This window comes from Gossypium arboreum, chromosome 10 (assembly GCF_025698485.1).
Source record: "Gossypium arboreum isolate Shixiya-1 chromosome 10, ASM2569848v2, whole genome shotgun sequence".
Lineage (NCBI taxonomy): Eukaryota > Viridiplantae > Streptophyta > Magnoliopsida > Malvales > Malvaceae > Gossypium > Gossypium arboreum.
Genome location: NC_069079.1, coordinates 59,883,205 through 59,906,020, shown reverse-complemented (window position 1 = coordinate 59,906,020; position 22,816 = coordinate 59,883,205). Strand labels below are relative to the sequence as shown.

The following is a 22,816-nucleotide window of genomic DNA, read 5'->3' as shown; positions in this document are numbered from 1 at the left end:
TTGAGGTAAGTTCGTATGATAATAATAATGCAATGTTATGTTTGAATTATATTTCTTACTATTGTTACATATATTTTATGATTTAATATATTGGAAAAGTTGATGGAATAGTGTTTATGATGTGGAAATATGACATGAAATAATGTTACATGAAATGCAAGAAAATAAAGATACATAACAAGTGATATATGAAATATGTGATATATGTTATGTAAATTCTTAAAAGTGATTTGATATTTGAGTTGTGTCTTATTATACTATGAATGGACAATTGGTACTATGGATAGTGAGATCGACAGTTCGAGTAAATTCGTACATAAATAATCTATCGATTCTTTTTATGTTATTATATTTTGATATCATATGAAATGTAGCTGCCTATCAAATGGTTATTTGATGTAAATTATGAATTTAAATTGATTACGGAAAATTTAGTAAAATGTTGAAAAGTAAGGAATTTCCCGATTGAACCTTCAGAATAAAAACGATACGAATGATCTATTGTGAGGTCGCATTGTAGTACTAAGTGCAGGCTACTATGCATACCCGAAAACTGTGATCACGTGTGTAGTACTAAGTGCAGGCTACTACGTGTAACAGATGGTTAGGTCACGTGTGTAGTACTAAGTGTAGGCTACTACGTGTACCGGATAATTGGTGTGTAGTACTAAGTGCAGGCTACTACGTGTACCGGATAATTGGTCACGTGTGTAGTACTAAGTGCAGGCTACTACATGTACCGGATAATTGGTCACGTGTGTAGCACTAAGTGCAGGCTACTATGCGTACCGGATAATTGGTCGCATGTGTAGTACTATGTGCAGGCTACTATGTGTACCAGATAGCTTTGGCTACAAGTGTGAAAATATGTGCAGGCAATTGAGTATCAGTTATTATTCCGAAGAGTTCAACGGGAAAATCGATTAAGAAAAAATACAATTGAACATGATTATATGATGAATAAGTGTAGGTATATGTTTATAAAAGAATTATGAGCAATGTGCTTGATAATTGGGTGAATTTCGATAAGACAAAATGGATTAAGTGGAATTATGTAAGAATGAATTTTAGTGGTAAAACAGTGTTGGACAACAGCAGTTGCATGACTTTGAAAATTCACTAAAAATTGTGGAAGCTTAATAAAAATGAAAATAATATATGAAAATAAATCTTAATGAGTCTATTTTCACATAAAAGAAACAGAGGGAGCAAAAGAATTCTATATTGTGTGATATTTGATTTCTTGTGAAATAGGGTCTGAATGAATTTGAGATCCCCTGTTTTGAATTTAGAAATTCACCATAAATTTTAAAAGAATTATTGAGAGTCATACCTTACATTCATGGATTCCTTATTGAATCTAATTCTAATGGAAAAAAACAGCATGGTCGTTGGAATTCTGTACAGGGAGAAATTCGGTTCGTAGTGCACAGGGGTCAGAGTAGTCATACCCTAAAGCAGGGGAGACTTTAACTAATAAAATGTACTAAATGGCTTGACCAGAAATTCTATAAAACAATTAGTAAGTATACATATGAGTCTAGTTTCATAGAAAATTTACAGAATTGGATTTGAGTTTTGTAACTTGAGATATGATTTTTTTAACACCGGACTCGAAAACAGCACATCACGAATATGTGTAATTGTACAATTATAGTGTTTTATCTTGAAAAGCATGGTAGTAATTGCTTATTATTTTCATATGAACTTACTAAGCGTAAAGCTTACCCATCCTCTCCATTTCTTTAGTATTGGCAGGTCGGCTCGGGGTTAGAGATCGTCGGAGGCAAAATCACACTATCAAACTATCATTTTTGAGAAAATTAATTCAAATATTAGAAATATCAAGTGAGTGGCATGTATAGGAAGTTGGTTTGTGATATGTATTTTTATTATGATTTTGACCATACGATACGTATCAGTCTGCATTGAGTTATCGTATAAAATCATGAGATGTGGTCCTTATCCATTATGGTTTATAAGTTTAATTAATCGTGCCATGTCCTATGTTTTGATGTGATGATATAGTTAGCTTTGTTTGTTATGCATGTGTTCGAAAAGTTTTGAATTAAATGAAATTTTATGGCCCGGTTTTCGTCTATGTGTATTGTTAAGTCTGGTAATGCCTCGTCCTCTGTTCTGGCCTTGGATACGGGTAAGGGGTGTTACATCAAAACCTTATTTTCACAATTTAATCCAAATAGCTCGATTTCATCAAAAACTCAAAGACAAAACTTATGAACCATCTACCAAGCCTTCATAATTCATTCACAAACATTACAAAACTCATGATATCAACAATGGTATTTCATGAAATCTTTAACAGAACAGAAATTGGTAAACCATAATTTATACATATTTTTACCCCATGTTTAACGCATTTTATGGATGATTTTCCATTAGAATTGGCGAATTCGATGCTCCTAATGCTTTAATTTCATGTTTTACATTTAGGAGAGTATAGGAGAGCGAAAGGAACGAGAAATGGACCAAAAACGTAGAGAATGGGCCAAAGTGTGAAATCAACACGGCCTGGACCTCCTCACACGGGTAGACCACACGACCGTGTTAATTTGGCAGGCTCGAGCACGGCCTAAAGTAATCGCACACCGGCGTGTCACACGGGCGTGTCCCTACCGAGCCCAAGTTGAGTCTAATTCAGAAAAGGCTAATTTTGAGGGCTTTTAGGCATTCCAAAGCCTATAAATACATCCTAGAGAAGGAAGAAAAAAGGGAGGATAGAGTAGGGGGTAAGGAATTACTCCAAGAAAACTGATTGATTTATCTCAGAAGTCGGATTCATCATCAAGACTGAAGATCTCTCCTCAATTCCCCTTCAGGAGTTTTGGACTTTCTTTATGTTTTGTATTCTTTATTATTCTGAGATGTTTTCTTACTTAGTTATGAACTAAATCCCCTAAATAACTAAGGGGAATGAAACCTAAGACGAATCTTGTTATTATTTTCTGAATTATATGATCAATATTTGACTTGTTCTTAATTATGTGTTCTTAATTCTTGTTTTGATATCCCAGGATACCGATTCAAGATAAGCTCTTATACAGAGGAGGAATAGACACTGTCTAAGAGTACATTTGTCATAATTAAGCGGAGTTCATTGCGCGCCCAGACATAGGGTGACAAGATTTTGCCGGATTAGGGTGAAACCTAATAAGGGGATCCATAGATCGAGTTAATGCAACCCTAGAGTGTTAATTAGAGAAAAGTTTCGGTTATTCAATCTAGGGATTAGATGTTATTAGTCTTGAATAGGGATAATAACATAACTTAGGGATCTCTACGGAACAAGTTAAAAGAATAAATCGTCCGATTCGGAGCCAAAATAACAAGTACAGTCTAGGTGGATTTTTCCTTAGGTATTGTCTTCATTCAATCGATTTTTCCAAAAGTAATTCCCCAATTCCATTCTCTGTGCATTCTTAGTTTAGATAATAAGCTAGTTAAAACAAAAACCTCTTTATTCTTAGGCTAGATAATAAAAAGACAGTCATTACTAGTACTTTTAGTTCCTTTGGGTTCGACAATCCGGTCTTGCTAAAACTATACTACTGTTTGATAGGTACACTTGCCTACATCGCGATAATAGTTAGTTCAAGAACGGGTAATTATAAATATTTAAAACCTATCACGAAACCTCGCGATCAGGTTTTTGGCGCCATTGCTGGGGAACTAAGATATTAGGAACGCTCAATTTTTATTACTTTAGCCATTTTTTTTTCTTTCAATTTAATTTAATTTTATTATTATTATTTATTAATTTACTTTTTCCTTCTCTTGGTAAGTTTTTGTAGTTTATGACTAGAAGAAACCCGTCAAGACCATTAATTTTTGAGGAAGAAATAGATCATACAGTTCGCAGAAATAAAAGAGAAATAAGGTGAGCTTAAGATACATAGAGAACAAGGAAGAACATGATACTCAACCCCCAACCGAAGAGATGGCTGAAAACCAAGGCAATCAGCTACCTCCTGGAATTGCGATTAATCAAAATTCTGCTCCACGTACTATGTATGATTATGGTAAACCTTCTTTAACAGGAACTGAATTGAGCATAGTTAGACCTGCTGTAGCTGCAAATACTTTTGAATTAAAACCTAACGCTATTCAAATGATACAGTAATTTGTTCAGTTTGATGGTTTGTAGGATAAGGATCCCAACGCTCATTTAGCCAACTTCTTAGAACTATGCGATACATTTAAAATTAATGGTGTCTCTGATGATGTCGTTCATCTTCGGTTATTCCCTTTTTCATTGAGGAACAAAGCTAAAAAGTGGTTGAACTCGTTACCATGAGGGTCAATTACTACATGGGAACAAATGACCGAAAAATTTTTACTAAAATATTTTTTGCCGGCTAAAACAGTTAAATTACGTAATGATATATCTTCTTTTGTGTAGATGGATTTAGAAACACTCTACGATGCATGAGAGAGATACAAGGACCTTTTGAGAAGGTGCCCTCACCATGGGTTACCGCATTGGCTACAGGTTCAAACGTTCCATAATGGCCTGAATCCTTCGACTTGGCAAATGGTTGACGCAGCTGTTGATGGAACCATCAATAATAAAACACCTGAAAATGCTTATGAGTTTATAGAGGAGATGTCACTGAATAACTATCAGTGGCAAGTCATGAGGACAAAGCCAACAAAAATAGCCGGTGTTTATAACGTCGATTCGGTTACCATGCTCTCTAATCAGGTCGAACTCTTAAATAAAAAGATTGATGGTTTTCTTAGTTCTTCGCAGGTTCACCCAGTAATGCAGTGCGAAGCAAGTGAATGTGGAACAAGCTATTTGGAATACCAACCTTATGGCCACAACATGGATAACGAGCAATTAAACTACATGGGTAATAATCCTCAACCTCAAAACAATCCATATAGTAACACTTACAATGCAGGTTGGAGGAACCACCCCAATTTCTCGTGGAGCGGTCAAGGAAATCAAAGACCACAACCACCTCCAGGCTACCAACAACCACCCTACCAACAGGAAAAGAAGCCGAACCTTGAAGAGATGCTCTCAAAGTTTATTTCGGTGTCAGAAGCTCGTTTCTAGAACACCGAGACAGCACTTAAAAATCAACAAGCGTCAATCCAAGGGCTCGAAACTCAGAAAGGCTAGATTTCCAAACTAATTTCTGAACGACCACAAGGTAGCCTGCCAAGTAATACTAAACCCAACCCAAGGGAGCAGCTAAACACAATTAATATTCAAGATGAATAAGGAGTTGTTGAGCCTGAACCAAAATTGAGGCAAGAAATTATGGTAAGCAAAGGTCAAGGTGAAGTAGATAACAATAAAAAGAAAACAGTGAATGTCAAATATAAACCTCGTGTGCCATACCCCAACTCGACAAGGAAAGATCGCTCAGATGAACAATTTGGTAAATTCCTTAAACTCTTAAAAAAATTACATATTAACTTACTGTTTATTGAAGCCCTATCGCATATGCCAAACGCAATGAAATTCTTAAAAGAGCTTTTAGCAAATAAGCGGAAGTTGGATGAGGCATCACATGTGGAGCTAAACGCAGTGTGCTCAGCTATTCTGAAAAATAAGCTACCGAATAAACTAAAAGATCTAGGGAGTTTTACGATTCCTTGATGCATTAGCTGATTTAGGGGCTAGTATCAACATTATGCCTTATAAAATGTTTAAGCAACTAGGTCTCGAGAAACCCAAACAGACTAGGATGAGCATTCAACTAGCAGATAAAACTATAAGATTCCTAGGGGTATTATTGAAGATGTGCTATTAAAAATCGATAAATTTATATTTCCCGTTGACTTCATTGTTTTAGACATAGAGGAGGATAGCAACACTCATTTAATTCTGGGAAGGCCCTTTCTAGCAACTGCTAAAACAATTATTGATGTTGGCACAGGAGAGCTCACGCTTCGCATTGGAGACGAAACACTCACCCTTCAAGCTCGCAATTTTGGCAACACATCGGAAATTGAAGGTGATCATCTGAATCATTCTATTAAAACTGACCACATGATACAACCCACTTTGCAGGAGATAAGTCTGAAGGAAAAACATGAGCCACTCTCAAACAATAGTAAAGGATCTATTCATGAAGAACGAAGGCTACAGATAAATGAGCTAGATGAATGGTGAACACATAAACCGAGAACATACGATAAACTAAAACTATTCCAAAGCAAGCTTGATACCTCTTTAAATAAACTTACAGTTGGATATAAAGTCTTATTAGATTCCACAGATCCCCACATTGTCACTACCACACCGAATGAAGAAATCCCTCTTACGGTACTCAGTATTTTTCCATTCGGTATGGTAGAGGTGAGTCATCCCAAGTTTGGCACTTTTAAGGTAAACAACACCCGTTTAAAACCTTATTTTAAGATTGATAGAAGGAATGAGGAGTATAAACTCCTCAAACCACCATGATCATTCAATAAAGAGGTAAGTCGAGTTTAGACTATAAATAAGAGCTTCTCGGGAGGCAACTCGAGCACTAATTGTATTAACTTCTTTAAAAATTTAGTCTTTAACATTTAACTTACTAACGGAGCTCTCAAACACAGGTCTTCCACAAAGACACGGCCAAGCACATGGGCGTGCTTATGGCCGTGTGAAAATAGGGCAAGGATTTCCCCAAACACGGGCTACGATAAAATGCCACAACCGTTCGACATGGCTGTGGTCGAGCCTGCCAAAACGACACGGGCTAGATTGACACAAGCACGGGGATTTCCCATGCGGGTGTGGGAGAAGCGAATGAAGCTAGACATGGCCGTTTGAACCCACACGCCCGAGGTACACAGGCGTGGGATGAATTTCAGACGCGCCCAAATAGGAAAAATGCGAAACAGAAGGGCTGAAATTGGGGAACACGGGCGTGTGCCCTGTACGTGTGGCCCAAAATCTATAAATACCCTGCACTATTCACTTTCTTCCCCATTCAAAAACCTTAACCCTAGTCGCTGCAACTCCACACGGCCTCCCTGCCACGCCCGTGCGCCACTTCCCACTCCATTTTTGACACTCAATCTCTCTCCCCCAGCGTTTGTTTACTCCTTTCACTTCTATTTTACTTATTTCTAATGCTTAGTATCAACATAATCTTCATATATTTTGAACTATTCTTCATTTTTCCCCATTATTCTATCAAATATTTGCATTCTTAGGTTAGTCATGACATTACTATGCTTCTTCTCATGCTAGTACCATGCCAATGTCTATCACTTAATTTGCATTCCTAGGTTAATTATCATACATTCCATGTTAAATTGAGATTAGGAAAATCTCATACCTATTACATTTCTATTCTCATTCTCATTGTTATTTTGGTTGAGTTTGCTTCATATTAGTAGTCTTGGCTAAAATAGTTAGTTCAAATTCATGACATTTTACTTCTTCGAATTTGTTTACCTATTATTTTTATTCTTTATATTACAGGATTTTAATGTCTTATTCACAAGGAAAGAAGGCCGTTGTCCCTGCTTCTAAGAAACAGAAAGGAACGTCATCTTCTACATGTTCAACCACGAAAATCCATCACCCCTCCCACAGTTTCCTCGTAGGCCCCAAGAAGAACTTTTCTAGATACTTCGGGCCTAACCTTTAATTGCGGGCCGCTGTATCGACTGGGCCGCTGTAGAACAAGTTTAGTTGCTAATGGGATTCGGGCCTCTTAACCACTGACCCTTTGGAGCTATTCTTTGGGATCATCGAACCAACATACCTTGAGCTCACGATGGAACTATGCTCAACGTTCCATCTCCAGACTGTAATGATGAACTACGATGATCCCGGCACGGTGCAATTTCGCTTAAGTGGATTAGTCCTCCAGCTCAGTGTCCCAGAATTCAGTACAACATTGGGTTTATATACGGAGGAGTACAAGGAGGAAAATGAACTACATGCTCTCACTCGCCACATACACTTTTCTCCCTCGAAGTGCTGTCACAGTTTGGCCCCTAGCACAGCCTCCTACAATCCTAGGTGCTCCAAGGCATCAGTTCTCCCACCATCCCTGAGGTACCTACACACCACTTTAGCTCATACGATTACAGGGAGGTGAGAGAGCACTGACGTCGTCAACACTCACGACACCTACTTCTTATGGTGTATGTCGCACGGGCACGTCATCGACCTTGCCTACTTCATCGCCCTCGTGATTCAAAACCAGACAGAGCGGCATAGGAAGGGGATCATCTCCATTGGCCCCTACGTGACTCGACTGGCGCGACACTTTGGGCTCCTTAACACCGCGGCCCAAGAATCATTCCTCACCCTCATCGACCAGATGTCTCCATAAGGCATCTCGAGCATGCTTAGCATGAGGATGATCGAGAGGCGCCGAGGAACCTACCCTCCCTAGTATCGTCTCACCCAATCTTCCAAGGAGGAGGCCTACGAGGACATTCCTGATGATGTCCCCTCATAGCACGAGGACCCACCGACTCAGCCACCACCACCCTCTCGTCCAGTTCACGCGGCAGCTTCATATGCTGACATCTCTGAGTGCGTCACTCGATTCGAGCAACAGTATTTTCAATGATTTGACAACATTGATGCTACTCTACAGCAGATTTTTCAGCACCTCCACATCTCATCGCCAGTCCCACCTCGCAAACCATCCAGCGATGAATATGTTTAAAAACATTTGTTTATTATTTTATGTTTTTAATTTTTATTAAAACTACTTTTCATTTTTATTAGATTTTAGAAATTTTGTTTTAAATTATTAATTTCGGTTATTTCTGAGTAACTATTCCTCCTAATATCCCCTAAAAAGTTCATGATTTTATCACAGTTATATAGAGCTCTTAAGCTCATCATCACATAGGAACTAAAACTCCACCGGGAAAGGTTCTCCATGACTGCCATGTCCTACTCGCCCACAACCATAGCTACCACTAGAGATAATATCCTTTTGGCGCAGGACTTATGGCCTAATGAACCTCTACGACCGCCAGAGTATCCTCCTCCACTCTCGAACCGATTACTCTCCAGAACTCTAGTTCGAGGAATTCATCATACAGGAAGTTTCACTTCTCTCCCTATCTTATTTTTATACTCTAATATCTATCTTTGTACATTGAGGGCAATGTACAACTTAAGTGTGGGGGGGTATTTATTTCATTATTAGAAAAATCCCTGAATGACTGCCTTGCCATCTTGAAAAGCTCTCATATCATATTTAGGATAAATTTTAATTGATTTATGATTTTTATTGATATATCTTGAATTAAAACATAGGTAATTATGCATTGATTGTTTAAACTTTAAGACATTAGAGAATCAAGCATGATGAGTTGATTTTTAATAATTTAAAATCTTAGGCTGTTTCCCCAAAGTTTAGGTATTACTTTGAGTTGGAATTTACAAGTTGTTAAACATCAAAAGGCCATAATTTTTGTGAGATTTTTTAGCTTTTTGAGCATCTATTAATTCTTTTCATGCTCACTTTTATAATTGCTTTGAGTGCGTCAGTATTGAACTGTTATTCTAGAACTTGCTTGATTATGCATGTCGAGACCACACCATTTGATTTGATATGTCAAAATGATTAAGGCACCTAGGATTAACCCACTTATTCCATGAAAACCTACCTTCACGATTAACTCCTAGTAAACCCCCTAGAGCCTAACAAGCCATTTCTTGTATTACCTTTAATATTAACCTTTAACCCATTATTGTTGAAATCCCCTAAATTAATTTAAGCCCCATTTTTGTCGAGATTTGAATTGAAATATTTGCTTAGCTATGTTTTATTCTACTCTGTAATTTGACTTGTTGTTAAAAAAAAACATGTATACATATTAGTAGTGATCTTCTGTTTGTAAGCTTCAGAAGTTAAATTCCTTAGTTTGAGAAGAAGCTCTGTTGTACGCAAGTGATGATTAACTTTTTTTCAAGTTAGGTAATTTTTCAATTCAATATCGATTCTAACGCTTTCTTTCAGCTTGTGACCACACCCCCTAACCAAACCTCATTACAACCCTCTAAAGACCTTTTTGATTGATATATCATTTTAAATTATAGTTGTGAAGATTTGATTTTCATGCAAGCCTATGGTAATGACTTTTCATTATTGACTATTGAGTGCTTCATTTATTGTCCTTAAACACCTCGAGTGATTTGAGTGAATCTGTAGTGAGGATGTGAAACTCTGTGATATTCTGAATCAAAGGTAATTACTTAAATGAGGAGAGACACCTATGTTTGCTTGATTAAATACTCAACTTGGAATGTTTGAAACTTTTATGTTCTTTTAGTTAAATTCTCAATGTATGATTACCTATGGATTATTACGAGATATTATCGATAGAAATTATAAGTTGAGAAGAATTTATTTTGATTATGAGTTGAGAATTTTGCTTGAGGACAAGCAAATGCTTAAGTGAGGGGGTATTTGATAAACCGTAATTTATACATATTTTAACCCCATGTTTAACGCATTTTATGGATGATTTTCCATTAGAATTGGTGAATTTGATGCTTCTAATGCTTTAATTTCATGTTTTACACTTAGGATAGCATAGGAGATCGAAAGGAACGAGAAACGGGCCAAAAACTGAGAAAATGGGCCAAAGTACAAATCAACACAGCTTGGACCTCCTCACATGGGTAGACCATACGGCTGTGTCAATTTTGCAGGCTCGAACACAGCCTGAAGTAATCACACATGGGCGTGTCACACTGGCGTGTCCTTACCGAGCCCAAGTTGTGTCCAATTCGGAAAAAGCTAATTTTGAGGGCTTTTAGGCATTCCAAAGCCTATAAATACACCCTAGAGAAGGAAGAAAAAAGGGAGGACAGAGTAGGGGGTAAGGAATTACTCCAAGAAAGCCGATTGGTTCATGTCAGAAGTCGGATTCATCATCAAGCCTAAAGATCTCTCCTCAATTCCCCTTTAGGAGTTTTGGTTTTCTTTATGTTTTGTATTCTTTGTTATTCTGAGATGTTTTATTATTTAGTTATGAACTAAATCCCCGAAATACCTAAGGGGAATGAAACCTAAGACGAATCTTGTTATTATTTTCTGAATTGTATGATAAATATTTGACTTGTTCTTAATTATGTGTTCTTAATTCTTGTTTTGATATCCCAAGATACCGATTCAAGATAAGCTCTAATTTAGAGGAGGAATAGACCCTGTCTAAGAGTAAATTTGTCATAATTAAGCGGAGTTGATTGCGCGCCTAGACATAGGGTGACAAAATTTCGCCAGATTAGGGTGAAACCTAATAAAGGGATCCATAGATCGAGTTAATGCAACCCAAGAGTGTTAATTAGAGAAAAGTCTCGGTTATTCAATCTAGGGATTAGACATTATTAGTCTTGAATAGGGATAATAACATAACTTAGGGATCTCTACGGAACAAGTTAACTGAATAAATTGTCTGATTCAGAGCCAGAATAACAAGTACAGTCTAGGTGGATTTTTCCTTAGGTATTGTCTTCATTCAATCGATTTTTCCAAAAGCAATTCCCCAATTCCATTCTCTGTGCGTTCTTAGTTTAGATAATTAGCTAGTTAAAACAAAAACCTCTTTATTCTTAGGCTAGATAATAAAAAGACAGTTATTACTAGTACTTTTAGTTCATTTGGGTTCGACAATCCGGTCTTACTAAAACTATACTACTGTTCGATAGGTACACTTGCCTACATCGCGATAATAGTTAGTTCAAGAATGAGTAATTATAAATATTTAAAACCTATCACGAAACCTCACGATCAGAAGTTCAGACATGGGCTTTGAAGAACACTAAGCAACGATTACAGAAACGTAGAAATTATCAAAAACGGACGAAAATCCATACTTTAATTGAGCTTTAATATAGCCGAACCCTAAATGCTTTTATTTCTTTTCTTTCTCTTTGAATTTCGGCAAGTGTGGATGAACATTTTATCCATTAATGTGTTTTATTTTATTATATCACTAATTATTTTACTTTTTCCTATTTTGCCCTTGAATAATAAACATTAAACTTAACAACTTTATGTACATGTTTGTCCACCACTAAGATAAATGAAACACTATAGTGCATCTGAAGCTTCCAGGAAATTTCCTAGAATGCCCCACTTTTCATTCAAACCTGAACCTACAGATAAAGATTAATGATTTATCATGAAAATTAACAGGCTCGAAATTTAATAGGTTTAGCGCTACATTTTCTGTATTGGTGCCATTATAGAAGTAAATATGATTCCATTGGTTTACATATATATCTCTGTAAATCTAAGTTATAGGTTTGCTTTTTTGGCCAGTGTTGTAATTTATTTAAATATTCAGTGTATACAGACACTCAACTTTTACATTTTACACGATTTAATCCTTTTTCATAATTAAGCACAGAAGCAGACAAATTAAATCACAGAAATTTCACAGATGTAAATTCACATATCACAAACACAAAAAATAATATTAAAATATTTTTTGAACTCGGATTTATGGTCTCAAAACCACTATTCCAACTAGGGTCAAAACTAGACTATTACACATCCATATATATATCTAGCTCAATTCTATACCAAATTATAGCGTAATTGAACACATTGAATCCACAACATCACATACCAAATTGGTCATTCAAATCATGCATCAATTTAGCCATAATAACACTAACCATCAAGGCATCAAAGTACCATAAGTACATCAACCATAATAACATATACATGCCAAACATAATAACTAGGTCATTAAACATAAGTCCACCTATACATGCCATTATAACCTTGACCAAAACATCAAAATCTATCAATATAATTGCTAGATAGTTAGATCTCTGACAAACTTCCAAACCGATTGAGCCTCTGATAATCTAAAAACTAAAGGAAAATAAGTACGAAAGCAATGAATGGTTAGTAAGCTCATATAAACTTTTAACATAACTTTCCATTTCAATAATGAAATTTATAGGGTAAACATAATCCTATACCAATGCCATATAATTTATTAAACTACATAACATCAACTCACAAATGAGTGAGTTCATCAACATCACATATATTTTTTACTCCTAACATAATAGGATTTTGTGAGATATATTACACAATCATTAACCTTTCCATAAGACTATGAACCACTCAATTTATTTTCTTACCATTCCATTTACTTACTTTACATTTCATTTACTTACTTTCCATTCCATTCACTTAGCATTAGCTTAAATAACATTATCAATTCACAAATTAGTGTGTTTATTCACGACATAGGTAAATTTATCCATAGCATAAGTAAATTTCTCACGTATAAATAAGCCATTTAACTCATCAATCCTTTTATATCACCATATTACATATCAATTATAAACTTACCATTGCATTATCTTTTCTTACCCGTTTCATTTGTATAATACAAGACATAAGCATAAACATCATCATCAATACACAAGTTATACAAAACTCTTTTGGGATCAACCACATGATAAACCATTTCATTAGAAATTACGGCTTTTGATTCATACCACCTTTTTCATGAACTTAAGCATATTTCTACTTGGACACTTACCATTTCAATGTATAACCGTACAATTTAGCATTATATAATCCAACCATAAGCTTGGCACAAGCCTAAGCATCATCAACAACACATGATAGCATATTCAAACATAATCCACAAATTTAACACAGGTAAGCCTTTAAACATGAATATAATTCATTTGAACTCATCATTTTCCTTAACATATCATACTTTCAATGAAACTTACCATTTCAACCCTTTTCATTAATACATGACATAGTTTCTTTTCCTTTTTGATGCCAGTTGAAACGTTTAGAAAACCATCAGATACGTGGGAGAACTGAGACGATGTGTGCTAAACATATAACCATAACCTTTCCTTTCCTTTACATAATTTCTGTAACGCCCTAAAATTTTGAAACCCAAAAATCCCGAAATCCTGAACTTTATTTGTTTTCGATTTTGATAAAAATTGTGTTTAATATTCTTATCCAATCGATAATTTTAATAGGTCTTAGCTAAGGTTGAGTTTGAATTAAGGGGTAGAAGAAATTATAATTTAATTATTAAAAGAATCAGGGCTGACAAGTAGGTGGGCTTTTGAATAAATGACAAAACAATTGGACACAAAAAGAGCCTGTGGTGGAGTGGCTAAGTAACGCCACATAAGGTGTAGTGAGGTGGCGTTAGTAGCTAGCAAGGGCATCCAAGGTTCGAATCCTAGCTTTGTATTTTTAGAGTTTAATTTTTGCCTTCTAGAAGGATGTAAGTGGCGTGAAGATGGACTCCAAGGGGAGTGTTCAGAAGAGAAAATTAAGGAAAGGATCAAGGGGTTATTAGGGAGAAAAACGAGGAGATGAGAAGGGAGGAGTAAGTGGAGTCGAACCGGGAACTTGGGCTTGAAGAATTCAGCTACAGGGCTATAAATAGGTGCCAAATGGGAGGGTTGAAAAGCTAATGATGAATTTCTCTTCACTTTGTGCCAGAAACCTTTTTCTCTAAAAAGTCGAAAACCCTTTTTTTCTTTTCTTTCTTTGTGTCGAATTCTTATCCCTCCTCTACTCAATATTTTCTTTACTTTAGCTGATTCTTCTTCCTCTCTTCTTTGGTGCTAAGTAATCAATTGTTGCCATTCAAATCTCTAAGAGCCGAATACCCTTGGTGTTGCCACTACTCTTTCCACCCAGTCGATTCTAGTGTAAGTGTTCGCTCTACCAATCGGTTTTTGATAAGTATTGAGTATTTGGTCCCTCACTTCTTTCTAATCGACTTTTGTAGGGAATTAGTGTCAAATCTGGGTTTTGGATTCCTGTCGATTTGCTCTACAGATCTGAGAAATACGCGTGTTTAGTGATCAAAGTAAAAGCTAGTAAAGGCTTGACGTCCAGGTAAGGCTAAGGTAAGATTCTGGCTTTTGGTGAAGTAATCGATAAGTACGTGTGATTAATATTTGAGTGATATCGATTGTAGGTTTGCACTAAGGAGATCGTATCACGCTTGCTTACCAGGTGTGTACTTACACTGTATACACATTATGTATCAGCAAAAGCCGAAATGCCGAAAAGCTGAAACGCCGAAAAGCTAAAAGTTTGGCTACGGTAGTCTTGCGAGTGTGCGAACAATCGTAAGGGGGAGACTGATAGGTTACTTGAGGCCCACGGGCGATTCTGTGGACTTGGGTTGTGATTTGGCCATATGAGCCGGAATGGGCTAAATGGGTTCAATGGGCTGTTGGGCCCATAATAGGCAAAAACTGAATATTGATGCTTTGTGATAGGAACTTGTATATGAGCATGAATATGAATGTGACTGGGCCTAACGGGCCATATAAATGTGATTTGGGGCTAATGGGCCATATATAGGTGATTTGGGCCTAATGGGCCATACAAATATGATTGGGCTTAATGGGCTAGATAAAGGCATGTGAAATTTTTTGGGCTTTGTAAGGTGTTTTGGGCCTAGTATATGATAACTACATAAGACTTAATTAATATTTTGCGACTATGGACAGGTCAAAGGGTTAAGGTGTGGCAACAGGTATATACATGTCTAGGATTGGATTTAGGGAGAGCTTGGTACTTAAGCGGTCTTAATGACTCACCTCCTCTTCTCTAGAATCCCATCTGGTGCATAGTATTCGTTCATCTTAGCTCTCGGGATTTGTTTATGGGCCAAGGTAAGTGAAATCCATATCTAAGGAAAATTACTGAAATGCCCCTAAGGGCAAAAATGACCAAATTACCCCTAGGTGTTAAATGTAAGTTTTATGAATGTGATATGCATGTTTGCTGCATACATATGATATTCTGCTTAGGTTGCATAAGGGTTGGGGATTATGGAACGGAGGAAGTATATGAGGATCGCAGGGTTGCTTAACAATCATCGATCCACCGACGGCTTTTAAAGCCCAATATGTTAATGAAGGTAGTTTCGCAACCGGACTACCATTGGTGTGTGGGCTAGATGGGTCGATATTATATCCCTACATGGTGTGACGGGGGACAAAGCTGGTGTGTAGTGGATGGATAATTTGGATGGGATTGCATTACATGTTTGATGATTTTTCTTTGAATGCTTGTTTTTCATCAAGGGTTGTGCACACTGAGTTTGCGAAAACTCACCCCCTCTTTTATTTTATTTTCAGGTGATGCTCAGTAGAAGGTTCGATGTTCGGAGAAACTCTAGGTGGCCCACAAGCAAGATAATTTAGACTTGTTTTCTTTCTAAAAAATATAAGTTTCTATGTTATTAAGTACTTTTCAAATCAGATTGTAATAGGGCTTCCATTTTATTATTATTTGGATTATTATTTTTATGTGATGTAATTATAAGTAGTTGAATGCGGTTTCTTAAACTATAGTATATATTTTCTACGTTTCTGTAACTAAAATTTAAAAAGTGACATATTGTTATCGAATCCTATGTTTTGAACAAGTGATTGAAAGGAGTTTTTTTTTAATTAGGATTTTCTTCTATTTTAAGAAGAGTTTTCAATGAAAACACGATTTCCACTCAAACACTTCAATGTAACGCGCTAGATTCGGCCATAACATTTGGACCGGGTTTGGGGTGTTACATTTAGTGCTATCAGAGCCCAGGTTACAAAATTCAGGCTGTGAATCGGGCCTTATTACTTGGTTTCTTTTTGTGTTTTTTTTTAAAAAGAAAAAAAAATATTTTTGATTGAATCACAATGTTTTGGAGAAAGGGAAGTCTTGCTGAGCAGCACACCGAGTCTCCGACGTCGAACCAAGTGAGTATTCTTGTTCTTAAGCCTGTTTAAATTGTTATAAAGTAGATAGTTAGAGGGCTACTTTAGATGATTATCTTAGAATGGAACTGAAGCCCGTAGGATCCTAAAACTGTAGAGGATTTTTGAAAACAATCTTCTCTTAAATTACTTCCATAAAACATCGGGTTAATTATTAAACTAACTAAAACTTCATAAAATTTTTAATTATTAAACTAACTAAAACTTCATAAAATTTTGAATCCAGATAATACGCGAATTGACGATGAGTGTTAGAAGAGGTGCAAGGGGCCGTGGCCGAGGCCGTGAAAGTTTTAGGGCTGAATCGTCGGCATCAGGCGATATGCTTGATGTTGGAGTAGAAGAGACTCCGGCCTCACCAGTGGCTAGGAATGGACAGTATGATCGAGCCGCGGGAGAAGATGCATTGTTGTAGGCAATGCTGAGAATTTTGGAAAGGGTCGCTGGGCCCAATAATGGCAGCGAAAATGGGGGGTCTATTCCAAAGTGACTTCGATCGAATGGGGCTGAGATCTTTAAAGGCATGGCCGGCGTGGCTCCTAACGTGGCTGAATATTGGTTGGAGGCCACTGAAAGAATAATGGTGGATTTGGACTGCTCACCGGAACAAAAGCTAAAAGGAGCTGTGTCACTATTAAGGGAAGAAGCCTACCAGTGGTGGTTGATAGTGAAAGAGGGCACCCAACCGGAGCGGGTCACTTAGGAGTTCTTCAAAGCCACTTTCGAAGGGATGTATGTGGGTGCAAGCTATATGGATGCTAAAAGGAAAGAGTTCCTAAACCTAACCCAAGGAAACAAATCAGTGGTAGAGTATGAGGTGGAGTTTCTATGCCTTAGTAGGTATGCAAGAGTAATGGTGGCAACGGAGTATGAGCGTTGCGTTAGGTTTGAGGGTGGACTTAGAGATAGCCTCAGGGTACTGATAGCTCCACAAAAGAAGCGAGTTTTGTCGGAGTTGGTGGAGAAGGCAAAGATAGAGGAGGAGGTAAAGCGTACTGAGCACTTAAATCGGGAGGAAGAAAGGGGTAAGAGTAAAAGGGAGGCTGAGACTCCTAGTGTTGGATAGATGCCTAGGGCTAGGGGCAGAGTTAATGGGACAGATAGAGCAGGGCCCCCCCTGTTAATCCAGGAGTGCCATTTTGTATCATATTTTCCTCTTTCCGCTACAGAAATAATTCTGATATAACCTCGAAAATAATCCTTTCTTCTAGTTACAAAACAATTCATCATGCCATCTTAACTATTCATTCTTTACGTTAATCAAAACAGTCTCAATTGTATTAGCTCAAGTACCAAAATATCTCAATTGAAGACATTAACTATAATTGACTTACTTGAGAGAAGTAGTCCACCATACCGATTGAAACTCGTACTTTTATCACTTATACCTTTACTGTTGTCAAACCTTACACGAAAATTAGAAAAATCCCAATACTGAAATCACCATATCACCCAAATCAAATCAGAAGTATAGCCATACTTGACCTGATTATCATGAGTTAAAGAATGCACTCCGAACATGATTCATAGTTGACAAATTACGGAATAAAGATAACAAGAAAATCGAATAAAGAAATCCAAGATAGAAAAACCCAGAATAAAGAAATCCAAAATAAAGAAACCCAAGATACGATACTATGCCGGAAAATTGAAAAACCAAACTCATAGGAAAATATAAAAGATCCCGATAATTCCTCGAGAAAAGAAATCCAGTAGAAAACATCATTTAGTCTCACTAGAATCAAATGCAACAAGAACAATGTATCTTCCCATATATATACATATCAAATGGAGCATCAAGTAGAAGAAACTGAATCATAGTATCATACATATTCTCTCATCAATTTTTTTTTATCAGATAGAATATAATAGAATGCCCAAGGAATAGAGCAATATAAATTATAAACGGTCAAAGCTACCAATGCTTTCATGTAACATCGATTAGAAAACATCCCCATATAACAAGAATTTCTTCAAAAGATCAATAACCATAGAAATATTTCTGGGAACGGATAAACACATAGAACATCTTAGAAGAAACTGCTAAAATCATCCAATCGTGAATCGCTACACTCGGATATTACACATTTCAAATATCATTTCCCCAACTATTTCGCCATCACAAATTTCATATTACTTTTCACTAAAGAAGACTAGTTCGAATAAATTTTTATTTGCACTTTTCTCGACCTTGTACCTTAGTAATTGATTTATCAAAATAAATTTCTTCTCTAATCGAACAAAGGCATAACTCCAATAATCCTTATGCCAATCTGATACTTTTCTAGCTTTGACTTTACTTATCAATTCATTCTTCAATCTCTAATCATTTTATAATTATTCTAGCACTGAACTCTTTGGTTTCTCAATCGAAACTTACTCAAGATAAATCTCATGAAATTCCATTATAAAACACCACTTTGGTAAGGGAAAGGGTCGTAGGGCCTCGATTCAACTCTCATATACATATACATGTAACACAGTTTTCTTCATAGCAATTATATCTCAATCATGTTATTCATTTTGTGTAACTAACATTCATATTGATTTAATGCTCACTTTCCAGTTATCTCATTTAGTCAAGTATAATTATGCAAACATCCTATGTTTTCTGGATAGCTTGACTTATCCATTCATCTACTCGAACAAATCATACTTATGACATCATATAAGGGTTAAACAAACATAGATATTTATATCACAATCACAACTTTCATTTCGTGCATCATCATATACATATAATTACAATCACATAATTCAGTCCAAACAATTTAACATAGATAAATTCATTTCATTATAATCATTTATCTCATAAAAAATATCATTAACATTCATCAACATTCAACGTTCAATCAAGGCAATGACATTTTCATTTATATCATGATATTAGGAACTTTTACTCATACTTCTACGAATTTCTATTTATCTCGTTCATCTTATCAAGTAAGCCAAGTGCACTACATCATATGAGCATCAAGCAAGTATGGATATTTATCACAACATGACCTTTCATCTCACGTGTTATCACTTATATATATATATAATAAACTTTTATTCATACTTTTCTAAATTGAGACTCATCATAATCGTAATTTTATTCAAACACCTTCGCATCACATTGAACATGGTCAGTGCAGCTCGGTTGGAGAGTACCTCTGTCTAAGTAAGACGGTGCTCATACGCGTCGGGAGACATCACACTATCACGGATCAGTGGCATGTATAGCTGGACTTTTACACATGCTAGGTTAGTCCGAGAACTGACTAAGCCATAGCTCTGATACCACTAAATGTAACACCCCTTACTCGTATCCAAGGCCGGAACAAAGTACGATGCATTACCAGACTTAACAATACACATAGACGAAAACCGATCCATAAAATTTCATTTAATTCAAAACTTTTCGAACACATGCATAATAAACAAAGCTAACTATATCATCACATCAAAACGTAAGACATGACACGATTAATTAAACTTATAAACCATAATGGATAATGACCACATCTCATGATTTTATACGATAACTCAATGCAGACTGATACGTATGGTCAAAATCATAATAAAAATACATATCACAAACCAACTTCCTATACATGCCACTCACTTGATATTTCTAATATTTGAATTAATTTTCCCAAAATTGATAGTTTGATAGTGTGATTTTGCCTCCGACGATCTCTAACCCCGAGCCGACCTTCCAATACTAAAGAAATGGAGAGGATGGGTAAGCTTTACGCTTAGTAAGTTCATATGAAAATAATAAGCAATTACTACTATGCTTTTCAAGATAAAACACTATAATTGTACAATTACACATATTCAGATGTGCTATTTTCGAGTCCGGTGTTAAAAAATCATATCTCAAGTTACAAAACTTGAAATCCAATTCCGTAAATTTTATATGAAACTAGACTCATATGTATACTTACTACGTTTTTAATAGAATTTTTGGTCAGGCCATTTAGTACAGTTTATTAGTTAAAGTCTCCCCTGTTTCAGGGTATGATTACTCTGACCCCTATGCACTACAAACTGAATTTCTCCTTGTACAGAATTCCAACGACCATTCCATTTGTTTCCCTTACAACTAGATTCAATAAGGAATCCATGAATGTAAGGTATGACTCTCAATAAGTTTTGTACAATTTATGGTGAATTTCTAAAGTCAGAACAGGGGATCTCGAATTCATTCAGAACCTATTCACAAGAATTCAAATATCACACAATATAGAAGTCTTTTGCGTCCCCTGTTTCTTTCATGTGAAAATAGACTCATTAAGATGTATTTTCATATATCATTTGAATTTTTATTCTACTTTCAAAATTTTTAGTGAATTTTCAAAGTCATGCAACTGCTGCTGTCCAACACTGTTTTACCACTAAAATTCATTCTTACATAATTCCACTTAATCCATTTTGTCTTATCGAAATTCACCCAATTATCGAGCACATTGCTCATAATTTTTTTATAAACATATACCTACACTTATTCATCATATAATCATGTTCAATTGTATTTTTACTTAATCGATTTTCTCGTTGAACTCTTCGGAATAATAACTGATACTCAATTGCCTGCACATATTTTCACACTTATAGCCAAAGTTATCTAGTACGCATAGTAGCCTGCACATAGTACTACACATGCGACCAATTATCCGGTACACGTAGTAGCCTGCACTTAGTTCTACACACGTGACCAATTATCCGGTACAAGTAGTAGCCTGCACTTAGTACTACACACGTGACCAATTATCCGGTACACGTAGTAGCCTGCACTTAGTACTACACACCAATTATCCGGTACACGTAGTAGCCTGCACTTAGTACTACACACGTGACCTAACCATCTGTTACACGTAGTAGCCTGCACTTAGTACTACACATACGACCTTACAATAGATCATTCGTATCGTTTTTATTCCGAAGGTTCAATCGGGAAATTCCTCACTTTTCAACATTTTACTAAATTATCCGTAATCAATTTAAATTCATAATTTACATCAAATAACCATTTGACAGTACCACATTTCATATGATATCAAAATATAATAACATAAAAAGAATCGATAGATTATTTATGTACTAATTTACTCGAATCGTCGATCTCACTATCCATAGTACCAATTATCCATTCATAGTATAATAAGACAGAACTCAAATATCAAATCAGCTTTTAAGAATTTACATAACATATATCACATATTTTATATATCACTTGTCATGTATCTTTATTTTCTTGCATTTCATGTAACATTCATTCATGTCATATTTCCACATCATAAACACCGTTCCATCAACTTTTCCAATATATTAAATCATAAAATATATGCAATAATAGTAAGAAATATAATTCAAACATAACATTGCATTATTATTATCATACGAACTTATTTCAATCCAAAAATAGCAATTTACCATTTTAGTCCATAACCTTGTATTTTCCCGATTTAATCCTGAATCTCGATTTCCTTCATCTATAATATCACATTTAGCCTAATAATTAGTCATACTATTCATAGGGTCCAAAAATCATATTTTTAAAAATTTTCATTTTGACCCCTAAACTTTTGCATATTTGCACTTTTGCCCCAAGGTATGAAAATTAAACTTCATCCTATTTTCTTATGTTTAATGACATGCTGATCATTTTTCCCTTCTATGGCAACATCAAATTCTCACTCTAACATGTACTTATGACTATTAGGTATTTTTACCGACTAAGCCCTTTTGCTCATTTTCACTTAAAACCGAGTAGCACAAGTTGTCTAATATAATTTAAAACCTAAAATTCTATCATAAAACACCAAAATACACAAATTTCACCTTTGGGTATTTTTCCAAATATGAACACTAGGTTGAATTATTGCTAGCATAAGCTAAATCAAGTTACCGGGACTCCAAAAACGTAAAAATCATTAAAAATGAGGCTAGAACGGACTTAAAATCAAGCTTGGAAGCTTGGAAACCCTATCCATGGAGTCTCCCTTGGTATACACATCCATGGTGAAGAAGATGAGCAAAATTGGCTTTTAATTTTGTATTTTAATTCATTTTACCCCTAAATGACCA

At 35.8% G+C, this 22,816-nt stretch overlaps 1 non-coding gene across 1 annotated transcript; it reads right to left on the bottom strand.

Annotated features, from left to right (window-relative positions):
- Positions 1–4,387: 4,387 nt before the first annotated feature.
- LOC128282695 (small nucleolar RNA R71) lies at positions 4,388–4,494 on the bottom strand. The gene has a single exon (XR_008273049.1). It is a non-coding gene; the product is annotated as a small nucleolar RNA R71 (small nucleolar RNA).
- Between the last annotated feature and the right edge of the window lie 18,322 nt (positions 4,495–22,816).